Below are 14639 nucleotides of genomic sequence, written 5' to 3'. Positions count from 1 at the left end.
TCTTTTTCTGCTTCCTTCTGTTTTTCCAAGCATTATTATCTTTTCTAATGAATCATGTCTTCTCATGATGTGTCCAAAGTATGATAACCTCAGTTTCATAATTTTAGCTTCTAGTGATAGTTCTGGTTTAATTTGTTCTAACAGCCAAAGAGCTATTGTATGCATGCTTATTTGGGATCAAGTTATGTTGAAATAATTGATACTTACTTCTGAATCAATATGCATAGATTGCACTGCACAGCTTTGGTAGATCAGTTTACAGTGTGATCCTGTGCTTGTTTGCTTGAAAATAAGTCCCACTGTGTTCAGGGGGTCATATTCCCTAGTAAAGTTGTTTAGGATTGCAGCCTAAGATTTACTAAACTGAAATAGTTGCATCCTCATACATCTTTGTCACATAAATGAAGGACTCCCATTCTGACATTTACACCCTTCGAATGTGCTACATTCATACCGTAAAAACAAAAAAATAGAACTGTAGTAACAAATAATATCAGAAAAAGCCACCAAATGAATATAGGATTTTAAAACACCCCAGCAACTCACTAAATATCATAGACATTTGTGTTTTCTGAATACCTTTCTCCATGGACCTAGTAAAAAGCCAGCATGATACTAAATGGCTCCTGATAGAAGGTCATTCTTGTTCTTTCTAGCTAATGTGAGTCAATAATTAACAATATTGTGTTGGTTGAAGTAATAATTTATTAAAGTGTGTCTGCCATGAAGGAAGAAACAGAATAATTAGTTTCACATTTTGATCAATTAAGAGCACTTAGACCAGCAGCTTTTTGAGTCATTCTGAATCCCCAAAGAATCAATTGAGTTGTTAGGAAGCCCACCGAGGGGCATAATGCAGGCAACTCTTACTTCATCATATTTATTTTTACAAATGTTTATCATCATTAGATATCCTTTCCTTTATGATTTGTTGGAAATTACCCAGTGTACTCTCTTGTGGAATGACATGAGTAATTTCAATGTGTTTCAGTGGTGAATGTTGAACATTATGAATGAATTGAATTTGCAGGAACAAACACTTTTGTAACAATCTATGAGAGTAATAAAAATACAATTCACATGATCTCTGCAGCTCTGGAGAGGAATGGGATGGCTGGATCTACAAAGTAATAGTTGAGTTTGCATTGCCATGTATCTAGCAAAACTCATTTCCAATAAATGGCCCAGATAAATCCTATGGGGATGTACATTGCGGACAGATGGTGTCCTTATTAAGTAATTTTCAAGGACTTAATCCAGTTTTTGTTCATTCTTGTTCACCATGGGTGATCCCAAATTGAAAAATAGTGTTGCACACACCCCAGTCTCTGAGTGGTGTGAAAAGTTCAGGGGTTCCTGTGCTTACCCAGGGTTTAGGTTCCTTGGAATGAAGTTCAGCTGAGATTGTGGTATAACTTGGAAAAGTTACTTTTTTGAACTACAAATCCCATCAGCCCAACCCAGTGGCCATGCTGGCTGAGGCTGATGGGAGTTGTAGTTCAAAAAAGTAACTTTTCCAAGCTCTGCTTTTATTTACACATACATACAACCTTGAGCAGGGGGTTGGACTTGATGGCCTTGTAGGCCCCTTCCAACTCTACTATTCTATGATTCTAACCTAAGTGTAATATGGAGGGATTCACAGCATTAACAGTTCAACAGATCTTGCTTCCCCATTAGCCTTGCAGGATATATGTCAAAGGACCATAACTCAGTGAGAGAGAGGTCCTATGCTAACTCCCTTGCACCTCCAGGTTTTTTTTTTAAGGCAGGTAATCTAAAAGACCCTTATCCAAGACCTTGGAGAATCACCATAAGTCAGAGTAGACAGGGGCAGGTTTGCTACTAGTAGGCAGAATGAGGGGAATGCCTCAGGGAGTTGACTTGGGGTGTGATGAAAGAGTCACAAGTTGTTTGTTGTTTATTATTTTTACAGCCAGCGAGGGGGAGAGATACTTGTGGTATTTTCTGTCTCAGCTGTCAAAATAACTTGACTGACCTTGGGTACTAAGAACCTTAACTTGGGTGCAGGGGGAGTACTATCTGCCGTCGTGCCTCCAGCTGCAAAACGTCTGGGCCCAGTCCTGAAACTACTGGATGGACAAGTAGTCTGACCTCATATAAAACAGCTTTCTGTGTTCCTAGTGACGTTATTACTTGTTTACCCATAGTAGATAAATGATTACATAAAACATCCGAGAATTACATGCACTGTCTCTGCAGCTGTACCATATTGGTGGATTTCAACTGGATAACATCCAGAATGACAAGATCTGAAGCTTGTATGGAAATCTACAAAAAGCCAGCATGTTTCCGAGAAAGTTTCAGTTTTTGACAGGCCTACTTTTTCCATTAAGAAGAATTTGGTAACATGTGCCTCTGAGCATATGGTGAGTGGTGGCAACTCCTGCCATTTCCAGAGATAGAGAATTATATTTTTGTATGTTTGTTGGTGTTCTTACTTTGCTTCTTTCCTGTGTTACTAATGTTTCTACAGAGAATCTAATCTAGAAAATTTTATTTCCCTCATTCATCCTAGAAATCTGTGTCAAATTTATTTTTATTAATTTCAACGCCTTTTTATTGGTCAATGTCATATGATGGTGAAGACAGCCTTTTGTGTTTCAAATTGGAGGTTATGTTCTATTTCTATTTTGGGTGCATTTACAGCTGAATCTGAAACTGCAGTTTGATGTAAAATCAGACTGATTACAATATGTTGCTACTTCAGCAATGACTTTAAAAAATAAATAAATGTACTGCCTTCAAGTCTTATTCCGACTTATGGTGACCCTATGAATAGGATTTTCATGAGGCTGAGAGGCAGTGGCTGGCCCAAGGTCACCCAGTGAGCTTCATGGCTATGTGGGGATTTGAACCCTGATCTCCCAGGTTGTAGTCCAACACCTTAACTCTAGCTGTTGGAAAAAAGAGGATGCATGTTTTCAGCCTGCTATGTTTAAACCACTTCATTTAAGGCAAGGTGGGCACGGTCAATTAAAAACATAGAGCACACCTAGAAATTTGCTAGAATATATTTCATCTCCCACTGTTTTATCTTGTGCCAATTGAGACACTCCTGAGGTCCACTGGAGACTATTCTGCAGAAGTCAGTGCCGTTATCCCACAATTATGTTTGGAGTTTTTTTAGTGTAAATTTTGCAAAGTGTTGCTGTATTTCACATATTCACAGAAATAGAAATAGTTTAAAAGTTTAAAAAATGCCTGGCTGATTTTTAATTAATTTAAGAAATTTTGGCTGGAACCCTATGATAACGCGGGGCATGCTCAGTAAGAACCAACTGTCAGTGTTCTAAATGCCTCACAGCTGCTGGACTTGGCTAATCAGGGGGCCACACCCACACCAGACTGATTTCATGTGAGACAGTCATGGCTTCCCTCAGAGAATCCTGGGAAGTGTGGTTTATGAAGGGTGCTGAGCGGAGATTCCTATTCCCCTGACAGACCTCCAGTGGCCAGACTGGTTTAACAGTCTGCTGCTCTGATTGAAGGTCTGTGAGGGGAACAGGGCGTCTCCTAGCAACTCTCAACACCCTTCACTAACTACACTTCATGACTCTCCACAGTGACTCTCCAAAGTGAAATAAAAGCCTGGTGCGGATGTGGCCAGGGGCAGCTTTGGTTTACATTTGGGTGGCAGGCTACATGTGCCTGCTGTAGAATAAAAAGGTGAGGGAAACGCTGAAAAGCAATGATACTGTTCACAACATTTTCCTTTTGGAAAGGAAAGGGTTTTCCCCTCTGCCCAGTGCCCACTCACCCAATCTCAGGAGACCTGACCTGCTCTCTTCCAAGCTACACAGCAAGTGGATTGGACTGTGAAAGACCAACCAAAATTGTGTTTGCATTTTGACAACTTTGTAGGGCAGTCCAATATCTCAGAGAGGAGGTCAGGTCTCCTGCTCCCCTGGTGCATTCACTATAGCTGCCCAATTTCCCTGCTTTTTAAAGTTTGATAGAAATATCTGTGGGCTATAGAGGGCTATAGATACATTCTTAACCCCCCCCCAAAAAATAGAAGGTGAACAAGATGTGGAAGAGCAAGGCATGCAGGACTAAGCATCAGGATATTAGTGCAGGTGGCTCCAAAAGGCCATGTTGTAAAGAATTCCATACGAAGGATATATGCTCCCAGTTCCTAGGTGTTTGGATTTGATTCAGAACTCAATTTAGCTGCTGATTCACTTTGGTAGGTTTCTGTACCTTGGCTTCGTTTTGTCTCTCCATACAATGGAAGGGCCCAAATAGTTAAGATGCAATTGGTGAATTCAGTGAAGAACACATTTATGCACTGGTGGAAGATAATTCACATCCAACATTTAATTTGATGAAATATATAGGTATATGTATAGGAACAATTACATGGATTGTTTCCCATGTTCGGTCCTGCATCATATATTTTTCACAAGTTCAGGAGGAAAGGACCCAGGCTGCGTGCCCCACCCTTCTGTAGCTAGGTTCTCAGTCTCAGCTAGCAGAACTTGGACTGACCTTCCTACAGTGAACTTGGAGAGGTTCTGCCCCAGGAAGCTGCCTTACAGCAGATCAGGCCATTGGTCCATCTAGCTCAGAACTATCTACACTGACTGGCAGCAGCTCTCCAGGGTCTCAGACAGGGGACATTCTCTACTTGGAGATGCTGGGAATTGAACCTGAGATGTTCTGCATGCAAAGCAGATGCTCTACCAGTAGGGGTAAACAGTAGTGGGCTACATGGACCAATAATCTGACTAAGTAGGAGGCTGTGGAATGTGTTCATTATGTACTCTCTAGTTTTCTTCATTACTTGAGCTCTCTTTCCAAAGCAGTTTAACTAGGTACAAGATAACTGTGAGCAATATTAAATATTAGAGCTGACAGCACTTCAAGTCCCTATTCTGATGTTGTGCTACAAAATTCTCATAGTGGTGCGTAAGGTCTTGCCATCAGCATCACAGTAACCCAACTGCTGGGTAATTGGGGATAACTCACTAGGCAACAGCACTGCCAGGAAGGATCGAGAGTCAGCAACCTTGAATGAATCAATCAGGGAGTAAGCTTGAGTCAGCAATGTAAAGCCATTGCTAACAAAACAAAAAGGCAAGTGCCAACTTGGAATGAATGCATTAGCAGAAATACTGCATCCAAGGTGCAGAAAATAGCAACACCAATCTGCTTTGCTCCAGCTAGACTTAGCAGGAATACTGGCACTTTTTTCACATTTCCCCCACACTTTTAGGGTGTAGGCAATCTGGGAAGCTTTTAGAGGATAGCAACTTTTATATAGATAAAAACATTTAGATTGGTAACAGCAACATGGTATAAGGCAGCTTCTTATTTTCCTGAGTGAGACCATTGGTCCATGTAGCTCATTACTGTCTATACTACATCATCTCCTGACTGGGCCAGGGGGCATAAAAGCCCAGCAGCCATGGTGTGACGGGTCTGCAGCTGGCAGTATTGGGTATTGGGTGGGTCTGGTACAATAATACTGTGCCCAATTCTCTCAGAAGCATACTGGGATAATTGGTTCTGGTAGGTTTTGCTGGTGGGCTGTTGTTGCTTATATCATGTGTTTAGGAGGAGTCTTGGGAAGAAGGGATACAGTTGATGCAACCCCAGTTTCAGTGATCTTGGGTAGAGGAAGGTATACGCATGGGGAGGTGATAAGTTACAATGGAAGACTATGTATATCTTGTTCCTCACTCCCACTCCCACTCCTCCCACGGATGAGTTCCTGGTTGCTCCTCTGCTGTGCATGCTGTTGTTTAAGGCCAGATCAGCGTTAAGACCACACACATCCATGACTTGATAATGGATGAGGGTGCCGATCTGGTGTGTATTACTGAGACTTGGGTTGGTGAGCTCAGAGGAGTTGATGTGACCCAGCTTTGCCCACCTGGATACTCAGTGCAACACCAGCACAGGCTGAAGGGAGGGGGGAGGGGGGAGGGGTTGGTATGGTCCATAAAAATTCCATCTCTGTCATCAGGAAACCACTTGGTCTTGGAGCTGGCTGTGAGGGTGTGAATCTGGTGTCAGGCCAAGGAGACAGTAAACTAGGGTTGCTGCTGGTGTGCTGTCCATCCTGCTGCCCAGCAGCTTGCCTGACGAAGCTAGTGGAGGCCATCTCAGCTGTGGTGTTGGAGGAGCCCAGAAGGATAGTCCTGGGTGATTTCAATATCCATGATGAGGCTTCCTATAGTGTTCTGGTTTGGGACTTCATGGCCTCCATGACAACCATGGGGCTGTCTCAAGCTGTCACTAGTATGACATATAGGGCAGGGCACATCTTTGATTTGGTTTTTGCTCCAGATGTAGGAAGGGGTGGTCTGGAGATGGGGGTAGATGTCACCCATTGTCATGGCCAGACCACTTCCTGGTGAAGTTTGGACTTACACTCTTGTAAGGGGTAGTGGACAGATTAAGATGGTCCATCCTTGGAGACTAATGGAATCCATTGGATTCCTGAATGCCCTGGGAGTTTCCAGTAGACAGAGCAGGTGAGTCTGCTGAAGCCTTGTCATGCTGTGGAACAACGAGACATGTCGGGCTCTTGACATGGTTGCTCCTGAGCACCCTCTCTGGCATTGTGGAGCTTGTTTAGCACCTTGGTACACCAGTGAACTGAGGGTGTTGTAACATGCTGGACAACAGCTAGAGCGCAAGTGGTGAAATACTTGCTGTGAGGCTGATTTGGCACAACTAAAACAACTTACCTGCCTGCTGTGTGGCAGTGAGGGCAGCGAAGAACCTCTACCTCCATCGCATTCTCAAGCAGCAACCCAATGGAGCTTTTCAGTATTGCCCAGGGTCTGCTAACATCAGCTCCAGGAAATGGAGTTTTAGACCATTCGGAAGCCCACTGTGAATTGTTTGCAAGGCACTTTGAGGGTAAAGTTGCTTGCCTTCACAGCAATCTTGATGCCCCATCCACATCTACTGTAGTCCTCAATGACTGTCCAGTGCAACATCTGTTGCAAATTTTGGGATCAGTTTCAGTTGATGCAGCCTGATGATGTGGATAAGGTGCTTGTGACAATGTGGCCAGTAACATGTCCTCTCAACCCTTGTCCTTCTGGACTTATTAAAGCTTGCCGACTGGGTATGACCAAGTGGATCCAGGGTATGGTTAATGTGTCTTTGTGAGAAGGAGTGGTCCCAACTGGCCTGAAAGAGGTGATGATCCAACCGCTCCTGAAAAAAACCACCCTGGGTCCATTGGTTTGTGAGAACTACTGCCTGGTTGTAAATACCCACGTTTTAGGGAAGTTGATCAAGAGGGTTGTGGCACAGCAACTACAAGTTCTGGGGCAGAATATTTATTTATTTATTTAATTAATTAAGCTTATATACCGCCCGACTAGCAACAGCTCTCTGGGCGGTGAACATTAAAAATACAATAAAAATAACACAAAACTGTACACAAAACTGTACAGTCTAAAATCAAAATATAATAATTTACAATTAACAGGAATTAAAATGCCTCAGAGAAGAGAAAGGTTTTAACCTGGCGCCGAAAAGATGATAGTGTCGGCGCCAGGCGCACCTCCTCGGGAAGACCATTCCATAGTTCGGGGGCCACCACTGAGAAGGCCCTAGATCTTGTCACCACTCTCCGGGCTTCCCTATGAGTCGGAACCCGGAGGAGGGCCTTCGTAGTAGACCGTAGTGTACGGGCCGGTTCATATCGGGAGAGGCGTTCCGACAGATATCGTGGTCCCGCGCCGTATAAGGCTTTATAGGTAAGTACCAACACTTTGAATCTGGCCCAGAAGCATATTGGAAGCCAGTGCAAATGGGCTAGCACAGGTGTTATATGCTCAGACCGCTTAGTTCTTGTTAGCAGTCTGGCTGCCGCATTTTGCACTAGCTGTAGCTTCCGAATCGTCTTCAAAGGTAGCCCTACGTAAAGCGCATTGCAGTAGTCCAGACGCGAGGTTACCATAGCATGTACCACTGATGAGAGGTCCTCCTTACTCAGATAGGGACGTAGCTGGGCTACCAACCGAAGTTGGTAGAACGCATTCCGGGCCACCGAGGCTACATGAGCCTCAAGTGTGAGGGAAGAGTCTAAGATGACTCCCAGACTACGCACCTGTTCCTTTAGGGGGAGTGTAACCCCATCCAGGACAGGGTATATATCCACCATCCGATCAGAGAAACCATCCACCAACAGCATCTCAGTCTTGTCAGGATTGAGTCTCAGTTTGTTAGTTCTCATCCAGTCCATTGTCGCAGCCAGGCAACGGTTCAGCACGTGGACTGCCTCACCTGAAGAAGATGTAAAGGAGAAGTAGAGCTGTGTGTCATCAGCATACTGATGACAACGCACTCCAAAACTCCTGATGACCGCCCCCAGCGGCTTCATATAAATGTTAAAAAGCATGGGAGACAGAACCGAACCCTGCGGGACCCCACATTGGAGAACCCACGGTGTCGAGCAATGTTCCCCAAGCACTATCTTCTGGAGACGACCCGCTAAGTAGGAGCGGAACCACTGCCAAGCAGTGCCTCCAACTCCCAATTCCGCAAGCCTCTCCAGAAGGATACCATGGTCAATGGTATCAAAAGCCGCTGAGAGGTCAAGGAGAATCAACAGAGTTACACTCCCTCTGTCTCTCTCCCGACATAGGTCATCAAACAGGGCGACCAAGGCAGTCTCAGTGCCAAAACCAGGCCTGAACCCCGATTGAAATGGATCTAGATAATCGGTTTCATCCAATAGCGCCTGGATGTTGGATATTGCCAACATGTTACCCTGCTGCTAAGAATTGCAATGGCTGCCCATTTGCTACCGGGCCAAGTTCAAGGTGCTGGTTGTTGTGTACAAAGCCCTATACAGCTTGGGACCAGGATACCTGAAAGACCATCTTATCCCTTACACACTCAGTCAATCACTGCGCTCTGCAGGTGAGGGCCTCCTGCAGATACCATCTTACCAGGAGGTCCATTCTGCACAACATAGGAAATGGACCTTTAGTGTGGCAGCACCTACCCTGTGGAATTCCCTCCCCTTAAATATTAGACAGACACTATCTCTGTTATCTTTTTGGTGCCTCTTCCGACAAGCCTTTTAAGTAGAGATATTATCCCAGTTTGCGTCTGTTTTGAAATTGCTTTTAAAGATGTTTTTAAAAAAATTTAAGTATGTTTTTAAGATGTTTTGTTTTCAAGATGTTTTAAGATGTTTTAGCATTTTGTCCTTACTTTGCCACCCAGGGCTCCTTCTGGGAGGAAGGGCAGGATAGATTTTAATAATAATAATTGAACCTGGGACCTTTTGCATACGAACTAGATGCTCTACCACTGAGCTATAGCCCTTCCCCCAAATCATATGTCAAATGTGGTAATGTCCATCTTTTGTTTTAGTAGCTGTGGTGTAATTGGGATTGGGATCACGATATCTAAGGAGTGGTTTTAACCATTTCTTCTGAATCACTGTCCTGATGAAACACACACACACACACACACACACACACAGAGTTGTGATTGGCATTGATGGCAGCTTCCTCCAGGGAAGAACAACAGATGGTGTAATTTTCATGTGGAACTGCAGCGTGGGTGGAAAGGGTTAAATCACCTTCCCATGCACCACCATCCTCATCCTGATCTCCTAGTAAAACATATAATGCATTTAATGCATCATCTAGTTTGGCCCTATGTTATAATCCTCTCTGTATATTCTTTGGGAGTTGTGAAGGGTCCCTGCCCTTATTTTGCAAACAATCAAGCTCTAATTGAATTGTATCAGACTGTACTTTTTGCATTCCATTGCCATCCAACTTTTACATTTCCCCCCCTTTTTACTCTCATGTCTATGTACTGACAACTGAGGGTTACACTTCCATGCATCTGATGAAATAGAAATGTGGGAGATGATAGCACTTCTTAAAGTCTGGCATGAAGAACATACAGAGCAGTGGTTTAAGAAAGCCATGGAAGGCAGGATAAGGGGCAACAAGTTTTGACTGCAGCAGCATGGATTGAGGGGAAATATTATGAAAAGACTTTATACAAGTAACAACTGTTCTGTGGAGAAAGTGCTTTCTCATAATACTAGAACTTGGGGCTGTCCAACGAAGCTGGAAGATTCAGGATAGACAAGAAAAAGTACTTCTTCACACAGTGGATAGTTAAACTCGGGGATTTGCTTCCACAAAAGGAAGTGATGGCCACCAACCTGGATGGCTTTGAAAGAGGATTACTTTCATGGATGATGAGACTATCAACGGCTATCAGCCATGATGGCTATGTTCCACCTCCAGTGCTGGAGGCAAGATGCTTCTAAATACCAGTTGCTGGAAGTCGCAAGTGGGAAGAGCTGAGCTGCCCTCAGGTTCTGCTTGCTGACTTCTTACAGGTATCTGGTTGGCTACAGTGGGAACCAGATGCTGGACTAGATGGGTTTTTGGCCTGTTCTGGCCGAGCTTTTCTTATGCTCTTATGGGCCAGATTGTCTTGGCAGACAACCTCAGGAGAGTTTCCAAAAGAGTTTGTTATTACATGCCTTCAGGTCTATTACAATTTATGGCGACCCTATGAATCAGCGACCTCCAATAGCATCTGTTATAAACCACCCTGTTTAGATCTTATAAGTTCAGGTCTGTGGCTTCCTTTATGAAATCAATCCATCCCTTGTTTGGTCTTCCTCTTTTTCTACTCCCTTCTGTTTTTCCCAGCATTATTGTCTGTTCTAGTGAATCATGTCTTCTCATTATATGCCCAAAGTATGATAACCTCAGTTTCATCATTTTAGCTTCTAGTGATAGTTCTGGTTTAATTTGTTCTAACACCTAATTGTCTTCTTTGTGGTCCATGGTGTGCGCAAAGCTCTCCTCCAACATCACATTTCAAATGAGTTGATTTTTCTCTTATCTGGTTTTTTCACTGTCCATCTTTCACATCCATACATAGAGATCGGGAATACCATGGTCTGAACAATCCTGACTTTAGTGTTCAGTGATTTGGATTGATAAAAATCTATCAATAGTAGTATAGAACTGCAAAGGCATTATTTTCTTTATTTCACTGTCCAGAAATGAGTGCTGAGAGTTAAAAAAAAATTATTGGAACTGAACCTTGTTAAATCTTCTCAAATTATGGACTAGCTTCTACATTCAGCATAATCTTATGGTAAATTTTCCCTGGATGTTGTCACTTGGGGTTCAGTTTCTGAATATTGTCCCTTGCAAAAAAAAAAAAAAAGCTCCTTGCACAAAAATAGCCTATTAGGTAGAAGAAACCTTTCTCCCTGACATGTTAGATTTCTATATGCAAGTACAGGCTTTTCTCTGTGTGTGCGTGCATGTGCACACGCACACACCCTTGCCTGCAACCTGAATTGGTACAATCCAGGTACATCTTTACAACTTGATTCCACTGACTGTATAAACTGATTTTAAACCCTGGAAGTTTTGGTTAGCTTGCTATTGAGTTTTGGTTACTCTGGGCACCAAGACAGCTTGCATGCTGGTCGATGAACATTGGACTAAATATAATATGAAGCCCTGATGTCAAGAGAATGTGTCATGTGGCAGATATAATTTTGATCTTTTTACCCCCAAAATAATTTTTTTTGGCATATAAATATCAGTACAGCATAAAACAATACATAACACACAACAAAAGAAAAAAGGAGCATTAATCGCATTGTAGCATATAAAGAAGTCAATTTTTTGTTGATTGTCCTTGTTTAATAATTGTTCTTTTTCATTTTTTTCTTATATTTTTTAGAGAAGTCCATGTATACATATATACACACACACATATATATACATATACACCTACACACACATACATAACCACATACGCAATAAAACTTGTACTCAAAATTTGTCCACTGCGTTTCTTGAATTATTTCTTTCTTTAAAATAAATAAATAAATAATAATAAACTTAAGTGTACAAATCAAAATCTTTATATAAATTTAGATGCCTGTTACAATGTTTTGATATATAACTTACACAATCAAAGCATATATACATACATAAATTAAGAAAAAGGGGGGGGGGAAACACCAAAACAAAAAATATTTTTTCAAAGTTATAATAATAAAAAAATTAAAAATCAGTCAATAAAAAAAGTTGAGAACAGAGTTACTGATATTAATGTAACCTTTAAAAAGTATAACATTTAATACATGGAATGCCATAGAGATCTAGAAATTCACTATTGGTATATACATTTAGCCACAATTAACTCCAGAGACTATCCAAAGACATCCCTGCATAACAAGGCATGAGTTGATGGCTAATAAATTATGCTCACCCACTGCTACATTGCTTATAAACATAAACCATTTAATATGAAAGTTGCCTGTTTTATTTGGATCCCCTCTTGCCAATCTTTGTTGTGTTAATTTTTCCATCAAAGCTATGTTCCATACCTGTAAAAAAAAAAAGTAAATGTACTGCCTTCAAGTCGATTCCGACTTATGATGACTCTATGAATAGGGTTTTCATGAGGCTGAGAGGCAGCGACTGGCCCCAGGTCACCCAGTGAGCTTCATGGCTATGTGGGGATTCGAACCCTGTTCTCCCAGGTCGTAGTCCAACACCTTAAGCACTACACCACACTGGCTCTCTCCGTACTTGAGAATACCATAAATCTATTAAATTGTAGTCAATATTTTTCCAATGATGAGCAATTACAATTTTTGCTGCCACTAATAAAGTAACTATTAGATCCTTAGAGTGCAGCCCTTGGAAAATAGACAAGACACTATGTTCTGCCCTGTAATCATCCCAATCTCATGAAATACTTTTTTCCAAAATGCCTGAACAGCAGTCATGTCCACCACATATGAAAATAATTTCCAAGCTCTCCACACCCCCTCCAACACATCAGTGTAGCAGTATTATTGATTCTATGCAAAACTAATGGAGTTAAATACCACCTATGAATAATCTTATATGGGTTTTCTTGTTTTGCTGATAGTGAATGAAATGGGAATTTATTCAATAAATTTTCCCATTTTACAGAATCAATCTCCATACCAACATCTTCCTCCCATTGTTGCCATAGACTAAATTCCCAGTAGTTAGATCTAATAATATTTTATATAAAGATGGTAGAGAACCCTTATCAGTGAATGATGTTCCCACGAAATACTTTTCAAATGAAGTCAATGATTTCTGTCCCTGTTCCTCCACAGAAGGTATTGTTATGAACTGCTGAACCTGAAGTAACTTTGATGTGGGTAGTTTTTCCTGAATTTGTTTTATAGTAAGTGGAACTCCGTTCATGAATAAGTCATATAATGTGTAAAACCCCTTCGCCTCCCAAAAAGCGAAGTCTGAGAGCTTATTTTGATAATAAAATAGTAGGTGATAAAGAAATGGAATAATAGTTGGCTGACATATCAAATGCTTTCTCCACAACCTGTAGAAAATGAAGGTCTTTTTCCCTGTATACTATAAAAGGTAAAGATCTAATTTTCGATTCCCAGCAAGTTGGATTTTCCACAGACAACCATGAACGATTCATATCCTTTTGAATTACCAGCAACAAATTTTTCAAGTGAGCAGCATCATGATACAGTTTCATATTTGGTATTAGTGGTTAAGGTGTTGGACTACTACCTGGGAGACCACAGTTCAAATCCCCACATAGCTATGAAGCTCACTGGGTGAACTTGGAGCAGTCACTGCCTCTCAGCCTCATGAAAACCCTATTCATAGGGTCGCCATAAGTTGGAATAGACTTGAAGGCAGTACATTTACATTTTTATTCCTACACACACACGCTCTGTGCTGCCCTCTTATATAAAGTAGAAACGAGTCTAGACCTTTTCCCTTGATGAATGAATCTCAGTAACAAATTTTGCCAACTGCTTAATTTCTGAGTGGTGATGACAATTTTGATCATCCGGGGGAAAAACAATAACTTTGGAAGAACCATTGTTTTCACTGCTGCAACTCGGTCTATCCATGAAAGAGGCATGCATTTCCAATCAAGTAACAATTTTCTTATATTCCTTATCAATGAAGTGTAATTTAGCTATTCTGTTTTGCTTAATTTTTAGAAATATAAACCCCAAGATACTTGAATGTAGAAACGCAATGTTTTAATTGAGTTTCCCATTGTAAAATTGCTTGTAATTTGTAATTAAAACATAACATTTCTGATTTATCAAAATTAATTTGTAAACCAGCCAGATATCCATATTCCTTTAGAATTTCAATTAGCCTAGGAACAGCCTGCAAAGGGTTTGTCACCAGAAATTTGATCCTTTCTGATTTAGTTCGCTGACCAGAGTTGACAACATACTCAGGAACACAGGCTTGACTGTGAGTCTTTTTCAGCTTGAGGGTGCATTACTTCAGAGGGCATAGACCAATGCTAAAAATGGATAGGACAAGAAATGTGACTCCCACCTTTGCACAATAGGCGGTATTCCAGCCACACAAAAGTCAGAGGTTTCTACACTCACTTGTCTCTCCATCTATCCATCCATCCAAACAAGCGAGCAAGCAAGAGGCATCATCACTTCAGTTCAAGGACACCTGCCAGCCAAGTACTTCATGTGTGTCATCTCAAAGCACATTTTTAATCATGAAAACAGAGTATGGAGCACTTGTGTAACCAAGATTGTATTTGGGAAGTCCAACCTACATACAGTAAGTGTGGAGGTACAT

The sequence above is a fragment of the Rhineura floridana genome, chromosome 4 (genome assembly GCF_030035675.1).
Source record: "Rhineura floridana isolate rRhiFlo1 chromosome 4, rRhiFlo1.hap2, whole genome shotgun sequence".
Lineage (NCBI taxonomy): Eukaryota > Metazoa > Chordata > Lepidosauria > Squamata > Rhineuridae > Rhineura > Rhineura floridana.
Note: the sequence above shows the minus strand (reverse complement) of the source record.